This window comes from Adiantum capillus-veneris, chromosome 5 (genome assembly GCF_014529385.1).
Source record: "Adiantum capillus-veneris isolate H3 chromosome 5, ASM1452938v2, whole genome shotgun sequence".
Lineage (NCBI taxonomy): Eukaryota > Viridiplantae > Streptophyta > Polypodiopsida > Polypodiales > Pteridaceae > Adiantum > Adiantum capillus-veneris.
The window spans coordinates 100422650-100435664 of NC_140935.1; positions in this window are offsets into that span (position 1 = coordinate 100422650).

The following is a 13015-nucleotide window of genomic DNA, read 5'->3' on the forward strand; positions in this document are numbered from 1 at the left end:
CACCTAAATTGATAGACACGTGACTGTGTCCATGTTTGAAGATTGTTGATGTATTGTCATAGTACATATGCCTAGATCACCAGATGTAAAGTTAATCAGAGGCCAAAATTTACAAATTTGGCTCGAAAATGGAAAATATATCGTTTCTTCTAAAGATCGCAAAATCTCACCTACAAGGAAAGAGGCATAACTTTTTCTATGTTTGATGGTTGTTGATATATATTACCATAGTACATAGCCCTAAACCACCAACTATCAAATCGATAGGACAGCAAATCTTCAAATGTGGACCAAAAATTGAAACACACAATTTCTCTTAATTCTCTTCTAAAGTAATCGAGTCATAACTTTTTCCATGTTTGATGATTGTTGATGCACATCTATAGTACAAAGTCATGAAACACCAAATATGAAGCCAAAATCTCCAATTTTGGGATGGAAAGTTAAAAATGTGGTGTATTGAAAAGAAAATGCCGAGATTTCTCTAAATGTGGCCACATGGGATAAGGGCAGAGGGGAGTTAACGATAAAGAGAGGGAGGAGGGGGAGGGGCGTACTGACTAGGGGAGAGGGGTAGAGACAAAGGGAGAGGAAGAGGGAGAGGGGAAGGGGGACTAAGAGAGGGGGAGAGAGGAGAAGGAGGAGAGTGGGAAAGGGGAGAGGTAGAGAGAGAGGGAGGGAGGGAGAGGTAGAGGTAGAGGTAGAGAGAGAGAGAGAGGGAGGGAGGGAGGGAGAAGGAGAGGGGAAGAGGAAGGGGAATGGGAAGGTAGAGAGGGAGAGGGGAGGGGGAGAAGGGATTAAAGGTAAAGAGAGATAGAGGGGGAGAAGGGAGTTAAAGGTAGAGAGGGAGAGGGGAAGGGGGGGAGAGAGGGATTGGAAGTGAGAGGGAGAGGGAGAGAGGATGGGAGTAGGAGGTAGAGATTGATGATTGAACAAAGTGATAAACCTATCATAGACAAAACCGTTTTAAATCACAAATCTACATGAGATATGTTAACAATCAAGAGCATAGCAACGGAGATCACTCCCCCATGAGAAAGCTCTCTAAATAGCTCTACTTATCTAAAAAACATGTAAGCTTATGAATCTATCACATATGATCTATAACTAGTTCAATGTGTATCCACATATGCATACATGACCGAGAGCACTAAAACAAGTTTTGCAACCTTTCTGAAATTCCACACAATCTCAAAGGGCACAAAATCCCATCCATATGTGTATCAATTCGAAAGCCACACCCCAATTCAACACTTGCATAGATAAATGCCAGGTAAATCACCTCTCAAATAGCACCATAGTGCGACATAGATACCAAGAGAGGCAAACCACATAATGCTCTACATGGTGTAGTCCAAATGACAAAGCTACTATTTGTAAAAATTGTTGTAGGTTACTGCAAAAAATTCAGCATTCATAAATGTAAAATTTTGATATCAATAACGTGTCTAGAATATTGAGATAGACTCACATATCCGAGTCCAAGAGTGAGAGATACGCCAAAAACAATGTTTTTTGGCCCAAAAGTGTAGAACAAATCTATTGCTATTTCACCTACTATAACTCTAATCAAAATATCAAACAATTGACATTGATATCGCATCTAAATTGTACCTAAACTTTTGGATCATATCTATTTGACTCCATATGATGGAGATATGCAAAAAATTGTGTTTCAAAGCTCAAAAATGGCAAAAACGAACTGTAGAATTTTTTGTTCCCGCTTTTTCTCTACTCTTTGTGATGCATTGTCAAGGTTATCATCGCCACTCCCCCTGCGCTTTGATACATTGAAGAGCATGCCATTGAAGAAGCTATGCAGTGTGGGTGCACTTGCAATGAGTTTAAAGTGATAGACTATGTGTGGGTGGAGTACTCACTACTAAATGAGTGAGACCCCTTATTCTGTTATGTGAAAGAATAAGATCATTGGTTAGTGTAGTCAATGGGTGGTCAAAAATTGAACTTCTGGCCCTGGGACAAAGCACATGCTTCCTTTGAAGTGCGCGTGCGAGAACGTGTATGTGTGTGCAGCAATGGAGAAGAGAGAAGAAGAGAGGAGACACAGGTTTGGGTGGACTCCAAATACAATAGTGCTAGGGTTATGTTTTATGTAGAATGAATGGTCAGTGTTAGTTCCCGGTTAGGGCCCAACACTTAGGCATGGCCATTGGGATTTACCACCCCAAGAAACTCTCACTTAATGTACAATGTGCCTTTAAGCTGAGGTGACAATGTATATATACATACAATACATGTAGACAATGACCATGATCATCTACCCAATGCCCATGAGTGCCCGAAAAATGTGAAAACCGCTCTGAAAGTAAGCCATGTGTTAGAAGATCAGCAAGATTCTCACTAGTGTGAATCTTGGCAAAAGCTGCGGCGATCGCTTGTCCTCAAGCACCTCACGGATGAAGTGATACTTCACATACACATGCTTTGTCTTTGCATGAAACACTAGATTCTTTGCCAATTCTATAGCACTTTGGCTATCACAATGTAGCACATGCATCTCAACATTGATTCCCTAGTCTCCCACTAGCCGATCAAACCATATAACTTCCTTGCAAGCTTTTGAAGCTACAACATATTCAGCCTCTGTAGTAGACAAGGTAACACAATCTTGTAATCGAGATCGCCCTGAAACTGCACCTCAAGTGAATTCAAAAACATAGCCTGAAGTGGATCTTCTCTTGTCCAAGTCTCCTACATAATCTGCATCCGTGTAACCCATTACACATGCTTCCTTTCTTCCAAAGCAAATGCACATGTCTTTTGTACCATTCAAATATTGCATAACCCCTTTCACTGCCTCCCAATGTTTCTTGCCTAGATTTGACATATATCTACTAGCAACTCCCACTACAAAAGCAATATCAGGACGTTGGTGATCATAACATACATCAAACTCCCAACTGCAAATGAATAGGGCACTTGTGCCATTTTAGTCTTTTCCTCTTCAGTCTTAGGGCAATCATTTTTAGAAAGTTTCACAGATGGAGGCAATAGAGTACTCAATGCCTTCTTCCTCTCCATATTGAAATGCTTGAGCACTTTAACAATGTACTCAGATTGAAACAAATAGATTAATTTCTTGCATCTGTCTCGCCTAATGCGCCTGCCAAGGATATTGCTTGCTTCACCCATGTATTTCATTTCAAAGTTTGTATGTAACTTTGACTTCAAGGCTGAAATCTCATCCCTGCATTTCCCAGCAATCAACATATCATCCACACAAAGGACCAAAATCAGCAAACTACTATCTTTAGCTTGCTTAGTGTAGAGGCATGGTCCATATCACTATGTTTGTAGCCTTGAGAGAGCATGAACGAGTAGAATTTACGATACCACTCCCTTAATGATTGTTTTAGACCATAAAGAGTCTTTTCTAACTGACACACCAAGTCTTCATTGCCCTTCTCAAAAAAACCTTCTGATTGCTACATAGTACCGTGCTGTTGCTTAAATCTTTTAGCAACAAGTCAAGCCTTGTACTTGGGTTCATTATCATGAGTTGTAATTTTTTTCTTATACACCCATTTGCAGGGCAATGCCTTTTTACCTTTAGGCAACTGAACCAAGTTTGATTCTTATGCAATGAGTCCATTTTTGATTGCATAGCTTTCTCCCACTTTGCCTTGTCATCCATTGACATGGCTTCCTTATCGTAGGAAGGCTCTCTGCAATTTGTCAACATAATGAAGTCCAATGAGGGAGTAAATCTATTAAGAGGCCTTGAAACTCTTGTAGACCTTATAACAATTGCTTGAGCCTGTTGTCCCTGAGAAACATCTTGTACTACATGAGGATTTTGCCCTTGTTGTCTGACATTAGGCACTTCAACCTTGTTGTGAACCAATCCATCTTCTTGGAAGATAACTCTCCTGACCTCCACTATATGCATAGGCTTCTTATGCATCTTCTCTTCGTTGAAGTATACATCATTGCTGCAAACAATCTTTTTAGCTTTAGGATCCCATAACCAAAATCCTATCTTGCCAGGATTGCCATAGCCAAGAAATATGCATTTCTTTGACTTAGGAGCCAACTTGCTTTGAAACTCCTTTGGAACATGGCAATAAGCTTCACAGCCAAAGACTCTAAGATGCTTGTAAGAAGGTGGCTTCCCATACGAAAGCTCTTCAGGTACCCTCATCTAAAGCCTTGTTAGGAGATCTATTAATAAGATGGAGAGCAGTTGCTAACGCTTCCGCTTAAAATCCATTAGGCAACTCTGCATTAGACAACATGCTATGTAACTTTTCTTGTATGGTACGGTTCATCCTCTCAGCAACACCATTTTGTGGAGGGTCATATGGAGCAGTTAACTCTCTTTTGATGCCTTTAGAATCACAAAATTTTTAAAAGGCTTTAGTGAAATACTCACCACCATTGTCTAGCCTTAAGCACTTGACTTTCTTGCTAGATTGATTCTTCACTAATGCCACAAAATTCTAAAATTTTGAAAGAACTTCATTCTTCTTCCGGAGAGGATATACCCACACTTTCCTTGAGAAGTCATCAATGAATGTAACAAAATACAATGAACCTCCCATGGATACGTTAGGCATAGGTCCACACACATCAGTATGCACTAACTCTAATGGCTCACTTTTTTGAGTGCGTCCCCTTCTGTATGGTGATTGTGTTTGTTTACCATAAAGACAATGCTCACAAATTGAAAAGTCTGAGAAATTGAAGCCACGAACATAACCAAAATGAGAAAAGATTTGTATTCCCTTTTGAGACATATGTCCTAAGCGGTGATGCCACAAAGAAACACTTGGCTGCTCAGTTACACAAATTACATGGTTTTTAACATTGGATACATGTAGCATGTACAAAGTCCCAGACTTTGAACCATGTGCTACCACTAAAGAACCTTTGGTAATGAACTATCACCAAATGTGCAGTAATATCCTACATCATCCAATTGTCATGTACTAATCAAGCTTTTGGTAAGCTTCGGCACATGTCTCACATTCTTGAGCATGAATGAAGAGCCATTCTAAAATCTCAACTGCACATCGCCGACACCAACTATGTCGTAAGCAAAATCATTGCCAAGACGAACACGACCTTTACGGGCTACATCATATGTATTGAACCACTCTTTGTGAGGATTCACATGAAACAATGCACCCGAGTTGATAACCCAATCCTATAAAGCATAGTCATCAGTGGCAACCAAAAATGTTGAATCCATGGCAAATGTGAGATAAATGTCTACATCAGAATCTTCAACAAAAACATTGTTGATCTCTTCAATCTTGATACTGTTTTCCTTAGTCTTGCCTTCTTCTTGCTTCTTGTCTTTACCTTTCTCTTGTTTCCACTTTTGACAGTCTTTCTTCATGTGACCCTTTTTGTGACAATGATAGCACTCAATGTCTTTTCGGCCACGTGATTTGCAACAAGATTTTCCTCTCTGATTCTTCTTGCCTTTTTCATGTGATAGACCACGAACAACAAGAGCATTGCTAGTACCACGAGAAGCATAAAGATTCGCCTTGCTAACCTCTTTAGTAAGCAAAGTGTCCTCAACATCAGCACCTGTTAAAGCATCAGAAGGTGTTGAGCTACTTATGACTGTGCAAAAAGTATCCCAACTTTTTGGCAACATAACTAGCAACAAGAACATTGCTTTGACCAAATCGTCGAAATTGACTCCTTGTGCAAAAAGCTGATTGAAAATTGTGTTGAACTCATTGAGATGGTTGCACATGGGTATACCCCCATCCATCTTCAAATCAACTAACTTTTTCAGCCAATAAACGTGTGATGCTGGACTTTGCTTCTCATACAGGTTACATAACTTCTTCCACAACTCATAGCTAGTCTTTTCCATGTTCACATTGAAGTACACATTCTTTGAAAAAGTTAGCATGATGGTGGACCTGGCAAGCTCATCCAACTCTTGCCAATCATACTCATCCATATCCTTAGGCTTTATCCACTTCATCTTTATCGATCGGATCTGCTTCTTCTGTACTAAGACATTGTAAATTTGTTCCTTCCAAAATGGGAAGTTAGTGTCATCTAACTTCTTTATGTTGAACAAAGAGTTCTCAATGGTGAAGCCATCACTCGACAAAGAACAAAAGTGATAGATCCGTTGCACTAAAGAAGATGGTAGAAAACCTGAAAAATTTCAATAGTCTCCTATGCGAAACTAACTTCTGAACCCAAAACAAATGTGTACAATGACTGAAACAGTGGTCAAAATGGCTAAACTCGCAAGATAGAATTTCAAAGAACTGTCACTATTAGTGCCTCCAACTCTAGAAGAGTGTCTGACCAACTGAATATTATCAAACACATTCACATAAAGATGACAACAATGCCAACAATTGCGGGTCAACAGATGCACACTAATACTGCATTAACCGCATAAACATACATCCAATGTCGATGCCAAAACTATGGGAAAGTAGGAGGCTCGATCCAAAACCTGTATCATCAAAAGGATATCCACATTTGACAATCCCCTAGCTCAATAAAACCTTACCCACGACCCTCAACAATAGGCTTTGCATACTTCCATCACAGTACATAAACCACATAACATCTTACATCAACCACAAAACCCATTTCTGTAACTGCTACGGTGGTTTGTCTAATTTAACAGACCCTCAAGATCTTACATCAAATATGCATGTGATAGAGATTGTAGAAAGAGTCTGCAACGAAAACCTGTACTCCGAAGAATCGACGAAGGTAGACCACATTGCTGTCTGAACTGAATATCTCTCAAACCGTGCAAAATTTACAGAAACTTCCTTCTGCAAAGTTGTGACCGCGTAAAAAGGTTGGGAATTGTAGGAATGGACATGAAATGAGCTGTTTTTACTATAACATTTAATGGCCTAATAACTTGTGTGTAGCGGAAATGAGCATGAACATAGTGGGCATTTCATTAGAATAGATTCCTAATGAGAATTACAAGAGTGCTTGGGTGGAGAGAGCAACAAAAAGCATAACACCTAGCTAGATAGCATCGACAATACTTTCAAAAGAGAGAGAAATTAAGCTAATGACAACAGTTGAGGACCGGATTTGCATGGAGCCGGTCCCCCCTCCAAAAGGCTTTGTATTATGGTTTCTCCCATCAAGAGAGACATTGTACAATACAATTCTTTGTGTTCCTTCAAGACTAGCTAGTGCAATGAAGATGAAAGCTTCATGCACTAAGGAAAACACTTAGCAAACACAACTTGAATTATCCCCGTTCTCAGACCCAAGACCTCACACACCTTCGAAGATGGTGAGAGCTAGCAGGGTATGAGAGTAGATTGAGAGGAAGAAGGAGTATCTTACGAGAAAGATGTACATCTCCTCACATAATCACTCATATTAGCATAGCTTAGCTTAGTAATTAGCTTGGTAGAGGAGATGAGCATGCATTGAAGCTTGGCTCTTGGTTGGATTTGCATCCACATGCCAAGAGAGTGTTGATGTAGGCTTCTATCTCACAAGCTTGGAGTAGATGATGAGCTCTCCATTAAAGCTTGGGAAGAGATAGTCTTCTTTGCTTCACACCTGAGATTGTGTGAGTGTGTGTGTGTAAATGCCTTGCAAAAATCAGCCCCCTCTCTCTCTTGGGCGAGCCCTCTTGCTATTTGCTCTTGCTGAGCCCTCATTGGCTCTCCCCAAGTCAAGCCAATGACCATTAAGCAGCATAAGTGATAGCCTTCTGACATGTATCCCCCTTTCCCCTTTTGTGATAGCTTTAGGTAATTAAATAATTAAACTAAACTCTCATTGGACCCCTTTGCCTCCTGGCCAATAGGAATCAGGCAAGCCATTGGGCTCCTGAATGCTCATTGGACCCCTTGGGAGACTGCCCAATAGTCTTCTAGGAGACTTAATTCTCATTGGTTTCTTTTATTAAATGTTTTTTAATTAATTAAACTAGCTTTACTCTAGCTTAATTCTCATTGGTCCACTTCAAGGGTCATCCAATAGAAACTGGGCACACCTTGTGGGCATCTGGCCTAGGGAGCTGACAAGTGTCCCTCATTCCCTTTGTGTAAAGGGAGCCTGTGTGTGTGTGTGTATGTGTGTGTGTGTGTGACTTTCTCTCTCATCCCCTACCTTCAGGGCTCGCCCCCTCCCATGTAGGGATATGCAAAGACTTTTTTTACACACACAAAGCATCCAATTTCCCCTAGGTTTGACCTTTGGACACAACCTTTGAATTTTGGAACCTTAGCATTTTGGAAGTCTTAATGGGCTGAACCTTAGGGTCTTTTTAGCCCATTGTTGCACATGGCTCTTTTGCAGATGGCCCCCCCTTTGGATCCCTACTGTGGCCGGTCTGCTAGCTTAACCAATATTCTAGCTTTTTCTCCCCTGGCACTTCCCCACATTAAATGATCAATTTAATATGAGAAAATCATTTAGGAGAATTAGATATTGATTATTATGACATTTACAGGTCAAAACAGATTTGTAAAAATTTGCAGCTTGTACTTCACGACCTACAGGCAGTCTGAGTGACGTATCTCAAAATTGGTGAAGATTTTGAGAAAACTTTCTTCTGCAAAGTTAAAGAGGAAAAAAAACTGGATAGGTGAGAAGAGAATCGGTTTGAATGAAGACAATTTGATAGGCCAAAACATATCTGCAAAAACGTGTTGCAGTTTTTGCTGCTTCTCTGCCTGCTTCCCCGCTGAGCTCCAATGGTGCTCCCAATCCCTAAGCTCTGATACTAGTTGAAGTGCACGTGCAAGAATGTGTGTGTGTGTGCAGCAATGGAGAAGAGAGAAGAAGAGAGGAGACACAGGTTTGGGTGGACTCCAAACACAATAATGTTAAGGTTATGAGTTCTTATTATTTTATGTAGAATGAATGGTCAGTGTTAGTTCCCGGTTAGTCTCTGGCCGCCCAACACTTAGGTGCAAATCCTTTACCCCAACATGAGTGTACCATGCATCTCAGGCATTCTATTCTATTTTTTTTCTTGCCGATGAATGCAAGAGTAAAAGTTCTTGCAAGGAATGCTTGCCAACATCATGATTTCTTTTGCAATTGCAACACAAAGTCCAACACCAAGTACATCCAATGGAGTGGCATCCAGATCATCAATCTCATCCATTTGCACATCCATAGCAATTGCAACAGAATATATCCCTCCTTTTCTATTCATCAAAGTCTCATGTTGCTCATGTAGGAGAGACATTACATGTCTATCCCCCCACCGCAACACATAGTACAAGTGATGCAACTACCTATGACTCTAGATGCAAGCGACCAACGATTATCGTATAGTACATCTAATGGAGTGTCATGGAGATCATCAATCTCATCCATCTGCACATTCGTAACAACTGCAACAAAATATATCCCTCCTTTTCTATTCATCACATTTTGATGTTCCTCATGTAGGAGAGACATTACATGTCTATCATGCAGTGCCACTGCAACAAATTCTACAAGTGATGCAACTACCTATGAGTCTATGTGCAATCAATCAAATGATCATCATGGTATTATTTGAATCTTAATAGTAAAGATCGTAAGAGAAATACTCTCATAATCATTGTGAGAGGGAGAAGAAAAACCAGAATTGTGCTCAAAATCTTTAAAAAAAAACCTATGCCAAATGTCCTTCTCTCATTAGCCACACATGGACAAACTAACATTTTAGAACGACCCAAAATGTTATAATAATTTCAAGGTAATCACAGACTCTTTCAGATCTAGGTACTTGATGAAAGCTTGCTAGGTGATTATAAGGATCTCTTGAGCCATCATACCTTTTCACCCATTTGTTAAAAGATCAATTGTGCTTACTTTGTTGGCATGGTCTAACCCATTTCTACTAGGGTTTGACATTCTCAATCCTAGATCTTCAAACCAAGATGGATCAAAATGTGTGAACAGAGAAGAGTGTAGTGCTCGAGCAGGAGCGAGAGAGTGCGAGAGAGAAGATGTGGCACACACTATGGGTGAGGGAGAGCCAACCCTCAAAGTTCTGTGTACTCTATCTATATTGATAGAGTGAGTGGTTCACATCTTATCTATATGTGTGTTCTATACAATTGGGGTTAGCGGTAGATTAATGACGGGTGATGGCCGGGCACATGGCCAGCAAACTCACATTTCTCCCACTTGATGGCCAATGTGGGAGGCCATAAAATAGTTAGTGAAAAATATCACATATTCACCCAATGCCCATCAACTGACGATAGTTTTGAAGTTGCTCCCTGGAGAGATTTTTAGTGAGTGCATCCGCTGCATTCTTTGATGTATGTACCTTCACCAAGTCAAGCTTCTTGTTTGCCAAGCATTCACGACTAAAGTAATAACGCACATCAATGTGTTTTGTTCTTGTATGAAACACCGGATTCTTGGCCAAATCAATAGCACTCTGACTGTCACAATGAAGTACTAGAAATTTTTGCTCCAATCCAAGATCTTCCACTAGGTGAGTGAGCCATATAGCTTCTTTACATGCTTCACTCAATGCAACATATTATGCCTCTGTAGTGGAAATGGACGTACAATCTTGAAGAACGGATCTCCAAGAGATAACAGAACCCGCAAACGTGTAGATCCAACCTACCATTGACCTACCACTGTCAACACAGCCCAGATAAGCACTATCAACATATGCGCATATGGATAACTCTCCACGACCATAGCATGATTGTCTATCCATTGTGCCACTCAAATATCTGAAAATCGACTTGACATCTTCTCAATGCTTCTTTCCGGGATTAGACATATACCTCCTGACAACTCCCATTGCATACGAAATGTCGAGTCTCGTAGCCACCATGGCATAAATGAGACTACCACAAGCTAAAGCATACGAAATCTTAGGCATCGTAGCTTTTTCCTCATCAAAATTTGGGGTGATTGTTCTTACTAAGTTTCAAATAGGCACATAATTGAGTACTCAATGACTTCCCCTTTTTCATATTGAAACATTAAGAACTTTTTGCACATACTCTTTTTGAGACAAGTACAACAACTTGTTCTTGAGATCACAAGTCATGTGCATACTTTTGAGTCTTCCTTTAGCCTTTTCTCCTCTTTATAGTTTCTTTGCACTATGTAGTAGTGAATTTAGTTTTTTTTGAAGCCATTAGGTCTCTTGATTAGGTCTCCCCAATCTCGAAAAAATAAAAATCCTGTCAAAACATCTTAAGTGCATAAGTGAAGGGTGAGTTTAGGAAATGAAAAGACCCATGAAGGTGGAAAGTCAAAAGACTTTTTGTGTCCATATAAAGAGGTGGTTGACTTCACATTGGTCCATTTGTGTTTTTCTTCTTCTTTATTTTCCTTTTAGTGTTTTCTTCTCATTAAAGTATCCTTGCACTATGTAGGTAGTAATATTTTTCTTTTGATTATGTTGTGCCATGATTAAAGTTTGTTATGTATGTATGCTACCTATTTCCTTGGCACTTTCAAAACCTTGGTTACTACTCCTCTTAACCTTGAAAATAAGCACTCAAGTAACTACACCCGTGGTTTAGAATATTGTTTATTGCAAAGAGTAGTGAAGTGGATTTAATAGTGTCAAGCTAACACTGGTTCGTATCGAGTGGCTAATAGCCCAATAATGGTTAAGCCATAGGCAAGTTTAAAGAGACTCCATTATTAAAACCATAGTCCTTGATGGTGTCCTCGGTACACTGTAAACATGCATGCGGACCAAGATTATAAATCCGAGTCCCACTTACCCTAGTGTAATGAATAACTTAACCTTTCATAGATAACTCAAGGACCTCTCTTCTTACACAAGAAAAGAGAAACCTTAGCTTTGATACCAATATCAGAGTATCAAGAAATTTTCATGCAATCACAACCGAATTAATTATGGAAGGAGAGTTTTCCCTTAAGAGGCTTCTCTAGAGGAGAATAGTAGGTAGTGCAGAGATGATTTCATTTCATTATTTACACATTAGAAAATCATATCACGCATATAAATGGAATAGAATAACATAATCAAGATTGACAACTTAATGAGAATCAGATTTGCTTGGAGCCAGTCCCCCCCCCCCCCCCCCCCCCCTCCAAAAATGACTTTGTATTATATTCTCTCAATGAGAGCTTTTATTATAATACAATCTTGTGCTCTTGTGGAGCTTCCTTGAACCAAGAAGATGATAAACTTCTTGAACCAAGAAGATGGTGAGCTTTGGTGAGCTTCATGATTCCACGGTGTAACCCTCCTTCCGAAGTTCTAAACACCACATCGAGGAGAAAGGATTGTGGGGATGGAGATAGACGAGGGCGAAGAGAAGTATTTCTTAACATTAGTTTGGTAACAAAAAGGACATTTTAGTGTCCTTTTTTTGCGAATTTAAATAAAATGGTACATAAAATCTAGAACACATCTCAAGAAATGATTTTGCAAACTTATTAAATGTTATTCAAAGTACTCATAGAAATTATAATCCCTCAGTTTTGATTATAACCTCAATAGTAACTACACTCATGAAAAGAACCTATGCAAAACAATGTTTCATTAAAACTCGTACTCTAGCTTAAGAAAAGAATGAGCAGGGTGCATGCAATAATCCATGGTAACTACTTATATACGAGATTGATATTTTCACAATTGTTATGTGAGAAAACAATTCTTTGTGACTAGAATTATTCTCATGGGTCAAATATGCAACGTTCACAAATTCAATTAACAATCGCAAAAAACATTTAGTTCATCTAAATTTACAATGTCTTATGATGCATATATACTAGATCTATGACTCCATTACATAAGGTGGTAATTTTTAATGGTTATGCAAGCCACATTTGGTGATTTATGGCATATACAAAAAATTGTGCTTATTGTAATTATGATTTTTAATTTATCAAAGATAAGCCTTAACATAAAGTCCACTTTTGGATTTTTTCGTTCATCTCACTTATTTGTATACAAATACCTCATATGAACACAATTGGGAGATTTATACACACACTTTCATTAGTTTTTCATAGCAATGTTTTCTTTTGCAAGAAATTACGCACTACAAATTTTTTAAAATGAGCTTAAATT